The 9,365-nt window shown below is 40.2% G+C and overlaps 1 protein-coding gene across 2 annotated transcripts in view; it reads left to right on the plus strand.

The window, feature by feature from the left end:
* The window catches only part of LOC311232461 (uncharacterized protein), a 66,817-nt gene that overhangs the window by 20,758 nt on the left and 36,694 nt on the right, over nt 1–9,365 (plus strand). The gene's annotated exons all lie outside the window — the stretch shown is intronic.

Below are 9,365 nucleotides of genomic sequence, written 5' to 3' on the forward strand. Positions count from 1 at the left end.
CTCCCCCGGAGACATGATATGTACTGTTGAGCCCCTCTCCAACCCGTTGGGAACCGGTTCCTAATTGGCAGATGCCTGGAACCGTGTGGCTCCCGTGACTTTCGATTCCCTTATCGCTGCCAGGTTTTTCCTACAGTTGCGCAATAAAGTTAGCGTTAGCATGTAGCCATGGCAGACTATTTGATTCCTTAAGGGCTCGAAATTGCCTGGGTTTTGGTAATATGCTCCCGAAATGCTCCCGCTGTTTTGCTACTTCTATGTGCAGTGAAAACTACTTGAATGCTTTAGAACCTAGTCATTGATTTAGTTCAGGGTGAGCTAAAATTAGCCGCGGAGCTAACGCTAGCTAACGCTAGCTAACGTGAGCTAACGCTATTTAATCAAGCTCACAAAGAGAGATAAACAGCTGACAGCGGATAGTACAGGTACAAATACAATAAAACAGCAGGTGGGGGCTGTTGTGTAAACCTTGTACTCTTTAGTTCACATATAATAAGAGACGGAGTGTTTGTTTACTAGTCTCTGTAAGCCAGGAAGTACCATGGTGCAACATACAAATGTGTCCGTGTAGCAACACAAGCCAATACCTTATAGGACAGGGGCCCGGGGAGGGAGCTCTGTGTGTGTGAGTGTGTGAGTGAGAGAGAGAGACAGAAGTCAGAGGAATAACGACCTGTTATTCAATAGATTAAATTAGTTTAAGAATAAAAAAATAAATACATTTTAAGAGAATCTCAAATACATTATTTTATTTAAGTGTAGGCTATAGTTAATGTTTTATTTTCTTACAGTTTTTGTATTTTTCTGACATGGGGGCTCAACAATAAATGACAATCAGAAATGTCAAGTTGCATGTTGTTATTCTAACCAGCTTAAACCCCTACGCTCTGCATCTTCTGGCCGCCTCAGACCTACTCCTATCCAAGCTCCGGGAGGGTCATCAAAGAGAAGTCGCCTATTCTCAGTCCTTGCCCCACAATGGTGGAATGAACTACCCACCCCAGTTAGGACAGCCGAATCACGTCCAATCTTTCGCCGTCGACTAAAGACGCACTTCTTCAACCATTATCTGAATAAAAAAAATATATCTAACCCTAACTAACCGTACTGTCATGCACTTGTCCTAATAAACTAACCTACACTGTAGCACTCAACACTTTGATGAACATTGTTGCTCAGCTGATAGAGTTGTGCCCTTCCTGATGGCTTGTCGTACAGAATTTGTAAGTCGCTTTGGATAAAAGCGTCAGCTAAATGACTAAATGTAAATGTAGTTCTGTTGCATTTCCAATTTATTTATTTAAATCATAAATTGATCAGGTATCGATAAGGGAATCGATAAAGAATCGAATCGATAAGCAGAATCGATAATGGAATCGTATCGATAAAATCCTATCAATTCCCATCCCTAATCGTTAGCGGGACTCCATCTTGACACACTGGACATCGATCGGTTGCAAATAACTCGATAAACAACATGATTTGGACGTATATACTATTATACAACCTGGAAATGGATCGGATATTTGTACATCCCATAATAGGAACATTTCTGTTCCACGCTCATCGTCCAACGGCGCGAGGAAGGTACGGTAAGATCCAGCGTTATTTTTCAACGTGTTCGATACTAACTGCTCTAATGATCATATCACCCACACTAGATGAATCATATAACGTTGGCCACGGAATTATAAACAACCCCCCGCCCATCCGGTCAACATCAGATCATACTTAGTAACTCCTAGAAGCACGTCCAGTTGAAATTTTTTATCTCGCACAGATTCCTATCAAACTGTATTTCATCATCAATATAATAAAAAAGCAGGGTAGCCGGACCAGCACTCGCAGGTTCAATGTTTTTTAATGGCAGCCTGAATAAATAGCAGACATGTTTCGGACAATGTCCTTCTTCAGTGATATGGCTAGCACTGGAAATACATTCAAGGTGATAGTTAAATACACCTGGCAGGTAATTACATGACATGACACGGCAGGAAATGACATCACAACGCAGGTGTGCCTGTGCAATGTGACCAAAGGAATGACCTATCAAAATAGAGTCCAATCATAAATTATACATATATATAGATATATCTAACACCAATCTATATTATAAACAATACAAAACAAAACAAAATTACCAGAAACTTGATAACATATAACATGCCCATTAATTTCTAGGGCTAATTGAGCCACTTTACATATTTAATTTAATAGTTTCAAATTATACATTGGGCATCCTTGTGAAACATGCCTCTAGTTTAGCAACAAACAACAACTTTAATAAAACCAGAAATAACACTGTAGGTGTAAGGATGTTAGAGGAAACAGGTTAAAATGTTCTCTTCATTCATTCCTCTAGGTTTGATGCAATTGAACAGGTGGATATAATAACATTCACGTTGCAACAGCAACTTGTGTCTGTCTCCACCTCGCGCTGGCCTGAGTACTAACTCTAGTCCCATATATTTGCGATTGTTGACGGTATGTTTACACTTAGAGAAATGTCAAGCTACCGACGACTTGACATCTGAATTTCTCACAGCACATTTGTGTTCACTTATTCTTGATTTAAAGGCTCTCGTTGTTTTGCCCACATAAGAAAAATTACAAGGACATTTTAGCTAGGGATGCCCCGATCGATCGGCCACCGATCGTTATCGGCCGATAATCAGTATAAATATGCGATCGGTGATCGGTGATAATGCTTTATTTTCGCCGCTCGTCAAAACCGATCTCACTCACTGTCGCTAAGTTCTGTCTTAGACACCGGGTGGTGCGGCGTTTGCTCATCCCTCCAGCCCCTCCCGCACGCATGTAAACACAGGTCTAGTAGTCTAGTGCGACGGGACACGGGAGGACGGCGTCTCCCTGAGCTAACGTTAGCTTAGCTACCGTTACAAAATGACCCAGTCAACTATTCACTTTTAGTTTAATACATGATGAGGCATTGTCTAACCGAACGGTATCTAGCCGGCCAGCTACCGATAGCTCCTGACATCAACAAACGCTCCAGCAAGTCTAGTATAGACTTGTATGATACCTCAGCTAGCTCACGTTAGCGCAAGTTAGTTCACTGTTCAAAACGAAATGTCCCATTGAACTAAATAATTCACTGAGGCGTTGTATTAACGTTATATATCCGGCTAGCAGTAGCTACAGATAGCTCCTGATATCAATGTCTTATAACACTGATTCTAGGGGTGCACCGATATGAAAATTGGCCACCGATACCGATACCGATTGTTCAACTAACACAATCGGCCGATACCGATACCGATACCGATAATTGTGGCAAAAAATAAGTATTTTTAATTTTTTTTAATATTTTTTTTAATATTTTTTTTTATTTTTTTTTATTTTTTTTAATGAAACTACTGTATATTTGTATGCGTGTTTGTATTTGTAGGCCTCTTTACTTACTTGAAAAAGGAAACATCAAGAAATATGTTTATGGTATCACTGATCCCTCTCCCAGTATCGTCTGGCGGCCTGCAGAGGGATACTATTTTCTCAACCAGAGCTTTCAACCAATGCAATGGAACCATTCTGGCGGCCTGCAGCGGGATACTATTCTCTCAACCAGAGCTTTCAACCAATGCAATGGAACCATTTTGATTGACAGTCGATTCGGCCAATTACGCCACACCGCTAGCACCCACCTCCTGCTTACCACCAAGCGTTTATTCATTTTTCTACTTCGGGGCATGCCGCCATTGATGATCTGCTTGCGAGAATGCGAGTCAAACTCAGAACCACAACAAGCTAATACGTTAGCTGCCCGGCAGTGCCCGCCGACCAGCGCGCTCCACAGGATGGCCAAACGAGACACAATGATTTTACTGCAACAAATGTTATAATAAAACAAAGCCTTTCTATACATTTGTCTGGTTGAAAACTTTATTAACAGATTGCAGAATGTGTAGTTGTGTACGGAATGAGCAACGGAATGTAACCGAGCTATGCACGGCTTGCTTGCTATCTTCGGGTAAATACTATGCTGATGTAATTGAACGTGTAACTAACTATAATAACGTTAATGCCACAAAACGAATGTTTGTGTCATTTTAACAGCAGATACTTTCTTAAATGCCATCCTCCCGACAGAGCGGTGTTGATGGGGAGCTCTGATGGATTCGCTTGGTTGTGTTATTACTATGCATTGAACAGCTAACCGAAAGCTAGGGTTAACTAATGTTAAAGGTTTAGCCATAACGTTACGTTGGCTAAAGTTGGGGCTATTCTTAATCCAGTAATAATGGCTGCAGACCTGCAAGCAAAGTACAGCAAGTTGGCAAAGGAGTATTCCAACGTAAATCACATTTTCACCAGTAACGTTAGTCTTCTGCCTCCCGGCTATGAACGGACTCGGAGTAATGCCTTGCTGCTATGGGTAATAATAATATGCTGATGTTATTGTCCGTGTAACACTAACTATATAACGTTAATGCCACAAAACGAATGCCTTGTTAATCATAAATAGTGACTTTGATGCAGTAGCTTGTGTGTGTGTGGGGGGGACGGCGGGCGTTGTGCAGGTGGGTCGCGAGTGAACTTTTTTTTTTTTTGCCTTTTGACGCTACACAAATGGATGGTTAGTTATCGGCGACTGCTATCGGCACATTTGAGCTTATCGGCCGATAGGCCGATAGCAGTCAACAAGGCACTTATCGGCCGATACCGATACCCGACCGATATATCGGTGCACCCCTAACTGATTCGATGCGTATTCGAGCTGAGGGCTTGCTGAGCACAGTTAAGAAACGTTATACCAATAGGGTCCAGGTGCAGCTCCGGAGAATCCTGGCCGTAGCTCGAGGCTACTCGAGTATAGGTCCAGCTGCAGCTCCGGAGAATCCTGGCCGTAGCTGGAGGCTACTAGAGTACACACAGACAGTGGAGCTTGTTGCGTGGTGGCGATGTCTCGCAGATAATACAAGTACAAGTCTAATTATATAATATATATATTTTATTAAAAAAAATCAAAAAGAATTATATAAAATAAAATTTAATTTCTTTTAATCAAAAAACGATCTGTATCGGATCGGTATCGGCCGATATGGCTCACGACGATCGGTGATCGGTATCGGTGGCAAAAAACGTGATCGGGGCATCCCTAATTTGAGCAAATACACCAGATTGGACGAATTACACGTAATCCGTCCTTTGACTGGTATATTTTTCCCCGTTTTAGGATGTGCGAAAATTTTATCTTTAATCATGCCCTGGCACTGTACACAGGATTGGCAGGGAAAATTCCCATCTGGGATATTGGACATAAAATGAGAAGGTTTCTTTAAGGGCAAATCAGTTTTGACTAGGAGATTAGATAAATTCGCTTGTCTCCTATAAAAAGGTGAATGCTGAAACGCTGTCCCTATAAGAGGGTCGGACTGCAGAATATGCCAATGTTTATTGACAATACTCTGTGTGTCTCTCGTGATAGGGCTGTAAGTAGACACAAAAGATACTTTGTCTGTTTTATCTTCTTTCTTTTTGGGGGTGAACAACGTGGCCCTATCGATATGTATCGTCAGTATCACATATTCTCTTATAACGAAGTATTTGGCTATAAGGAAGACTGTTCTTCAAGGCTGGGGTGTGATAACTGGAATAATGCAAGAACGAGTTACAGTCTTTCTCCTTTTTAAAAACCTCTGTATGTAATGAGATGCCATCAGGGGCTTTCTTGATCAGAACATCGAGGAAGGGTAAATTACCGTAATTCCTCTAATAGTAACCCCGGCTTGTATTTGTTTCAACTGTAGCGGGTACCAGGCTTGTATTAGGAGGAGGCCTGTATAAGAGGGAGGCCTATATTTCAAATTTTCAAACGGATCATAATGAATAAATCAACATTTTGTGTCAGTTTGAACTAGAGATGTTCCGATACCATTTTTCCCTTTCCGATCCGATTCCGATACCTAAGCTTTGGGTATCGGCCGATACCGATATTTATCCGATACCAGTGCATACATAAAAAAAATAAAAATAAAAAAATTATTATATAAATTATATATATATTTTTTTTTTTTTTTTTTTTTATACAGATACTGTTATACTGTTTTTTTAGTCATAACTAGAAAGTAATGGTATTTATTCAACAACAGGTGATTGTATAGATTTGTATTAGTATTATTAATCAATTAGTATGGGCTGCAGCACTGCAGATATACCCTACTCCAATGATCCACACGGACATTAAACGGTGTTGCACTCGCTACTCAGTGGCTCTGCAGATATACCCTATTCAGTCTGTAAGCTAGTGGGAGATAGAACGTTCATGTTGTGATTTTTGATGCAAAATAAATATTCAACATTCTCTTTTGAAACTCCGCCTCAGACTCTTATCCTTTGGCACTTGCTGTACTTTGCTTGCAGGTCTGCAGCCATTATTGCTGGATTATGTGAATAGCACCAACTTTAGACACGGTAACGTTATCAAGCTAAGCTAACTGACCTAGCTCGTCTTCCCGCATTGACATTTGATAACGTTAGTAATAGTCAGCTAACGCTAGTCAGTAGCTACTTATACAATTCACCGTGGGTGCATTATTGTTGATAGCCGGTCACAGACAGTGTTAGGTCCTGGAGAAAGGACAGGCGATCATCTGATTTGATGTAACGTTAAAGTGGATGTTGTTCCAACTAGCTATCTTTCCAGCTAATGCTATCATAACACCAGCAAAACACATCCCGTCCGAGCTCCCCGTCACACCAGCACTGTCGGGGACAATGGAATTTAAGAAAGTGTATCTGCTGTTAAAATGACACAGCATCACACTTTAAAACATGTTCATTTTATAATCCTCACTCTCCGCAGGACTCGGCAGGAGATAAATTACATCATGGGATCGGAGGCTACAATTCACGTGTACTTGCCGATACCGATACCAGCATTTTAGGCAGTATCGGCGGCATTTCCGATACTGGTATCGGTATCGGAACAACTCTAGTTTGAACCCAGTAAAATGTACTGGGTTCATTTATTGAAACCAAGTACTGTATGAAATAGTAAACAGTGCAATTACAGGTGTCACTGGTCATTTCAACGTTTTCAAAGTGAAATCAAGTAACTAGCTCAGTATGCAGCTCAGTATATTAGTAACCCGGCTTGTATTAGGAGGCCGGCTTATAATTGCTTAGCTCAAGAGCGCACCCGGCCATTAATAGAGACCCGGCTTGTATTTGAGACCCGGTTACTATTAGAGGAATTACGGTATGCATATAAAATTTCAATGTAAACTATCGTTCTTCTACAGGTGTTCAGGTACTCAAGGAAGGAAAAAAGCTCAGATGATGAACCAGACCAAATAAAAAACAGATCGTCAATATAGCGCATATAAGATTTGACACATTTCTCAAACGGGTTATTATTAAAGATATGATCTACTTCATATTTGGCTAGGTTCACAGCGGCTGGAGAGCCCATGCTGAGGCCTCTGTTTTGCAAATAGTATTTATCTTGGAATCTAAAATAATTTCTAGTTACTTAGAACTAGGTCGGTTAAACTAACTAGCGCTTCTGTAGGGGGGAGTAATACTTCCCTCAAGTTTAAATAAAAACTCAGAGCGTCAAGCGCATCAGCATGTGGAATGCTGGGGTAAAGACTGACTACATCTATGGTAACTAGTAAGTCTGTAGGACTAATGTTGCAGGTCGAAAGCCTGTTCAAAAAGTAGTAGTATCTTTTAAGTAACCACGCCGAGAAGAGGCCAAATCCTTAATATGCGCATCAATGAACTGAGAGATTTTTTCTGTGGCAGAGCCAATACCGGAAACAATAGGTCTACCAGGAGGGTTAATCAGATCCTTATGGATTTTAGGTAAAGTGTAAATAATAGGGGTAACCTAACCGGGTACTCTACAAACATAAACTTAAATTAATTTTCTGTAATTGCCTCTGACAATCTCAGGCTTTTAAGGACCGTTTTGATTTCCGTAGAAAATCTAAACACAGGGTCTGAATTTAAAAGGGTATATACCTCAATCTCATTCAATTGTCTGTTTATCTCGGATACATACAAGCTCTTATTTTGGAGCACGATACCAGAACCCTTGTCAGCTTTTCTAAAAATTAAATCATCTTTCTTCATGAGTTCCTTAAGTGCTGCAGACTCTGATTCAAGTAAATTTGGATAAAGATGGGCTTTGTGACTGGTCTCACTCTCACATAACTTAAGGACATAATTTTGTACCAATCTGCAGAAAGTTTCAACTGAGGAAGGGTTGAGATGGGGAGTAAACAGGCTACAGGGTTTAAATACTTTTCTTTTAGAGGTGTCTGGCTCTGTCTCAGGCCTAGCATCAACATCAACATCATCACTTATCAGCACATTTTCATTAGCACATTGTCCGAAACATGTCTGCTATTTATTCAGGCTGCCATTAAACTTTAACTTTATGGGATTACAGCACCCAGTGTGAGAACTTGTGAGCGCGGTCTAACTTGACTATATCGTCAATATAATGCATTTGGGGCTATAAATCATGTTCTGGAGAAAGCTGCAGAAAACGATAAAAACATACTTATACTTTAGACCGTATTTTAGTATGAATATGTGAATGAAAAAGTATAACGTTGCTACACCCTGAACAATAGATATAGGACGTTGAATGGACCATAGTAATGTCAATTTAGCAATACAATTTAAAAAGTTATAGCTCTGCAAAGAAGGGGAACTTCTCCATATTAAATAGGGCTGGTGGAGGATGGTAAATTATGAATTTAAGCATGGCGATCAAAGTGTTAAAAAAAATATATATATACATATATTTTTTTATCTCAAAGCTTCGAATTAATCAATCAATCTCGGCCCTGAAGCTTCGAAGGCAAAAGAAAGCTTCGAAGGTCAGCCCTAGTGTGCAGCAGGGTGTGTGCAGCAGGAGGTGTGTGTTGCAGAGTGTGTGTAGCAGGGGCAGGGCTCCAGACTAACTTTTTACATTGGTTGCACCAGTGTGCCTAACATTTTAATTTAAGTGCACCAGCACATAATTTACGCGCACCCAACAATTTTCACTGCGCCTTTTTGCCGCTGCAATAATACATTTTAAGCGTTACCTTTACCATTACCTTTTTTGTCAGTTCCCATACACATTAGTAAGTTCTTTTTTTTTATCCACTTATTTTTCTATTTTGTATTAGTGTGTCAGTAGACTACTATTAGTACATTTTTATTACAGTACAGTACATTAAAGCATCTTCATGGTTTAATAATGCAAACATATGTTGCAGGGACTTATTATAATCATCATATTGGCGTGACTGTATGTATGCATCAAAGGGTTAAATCAAGCATTTTTAAGTGCTTTAGAGGAAATGTCAAAATATTGCGATATATATCGTGTATCGTGATATGGCCAA

The sequence above is a fragment of the Notolepis coatsorum genome, assembly GCF_963971535.1.
Source record: "Notolepis coatsorum genome assembly, chromosome: 7".
NCBI lineage: Eukaryota > Metazoa > Chordata > Actinopteri > Aulopiformes > Paralepididae > Notolepis > Notolepis coatsorum.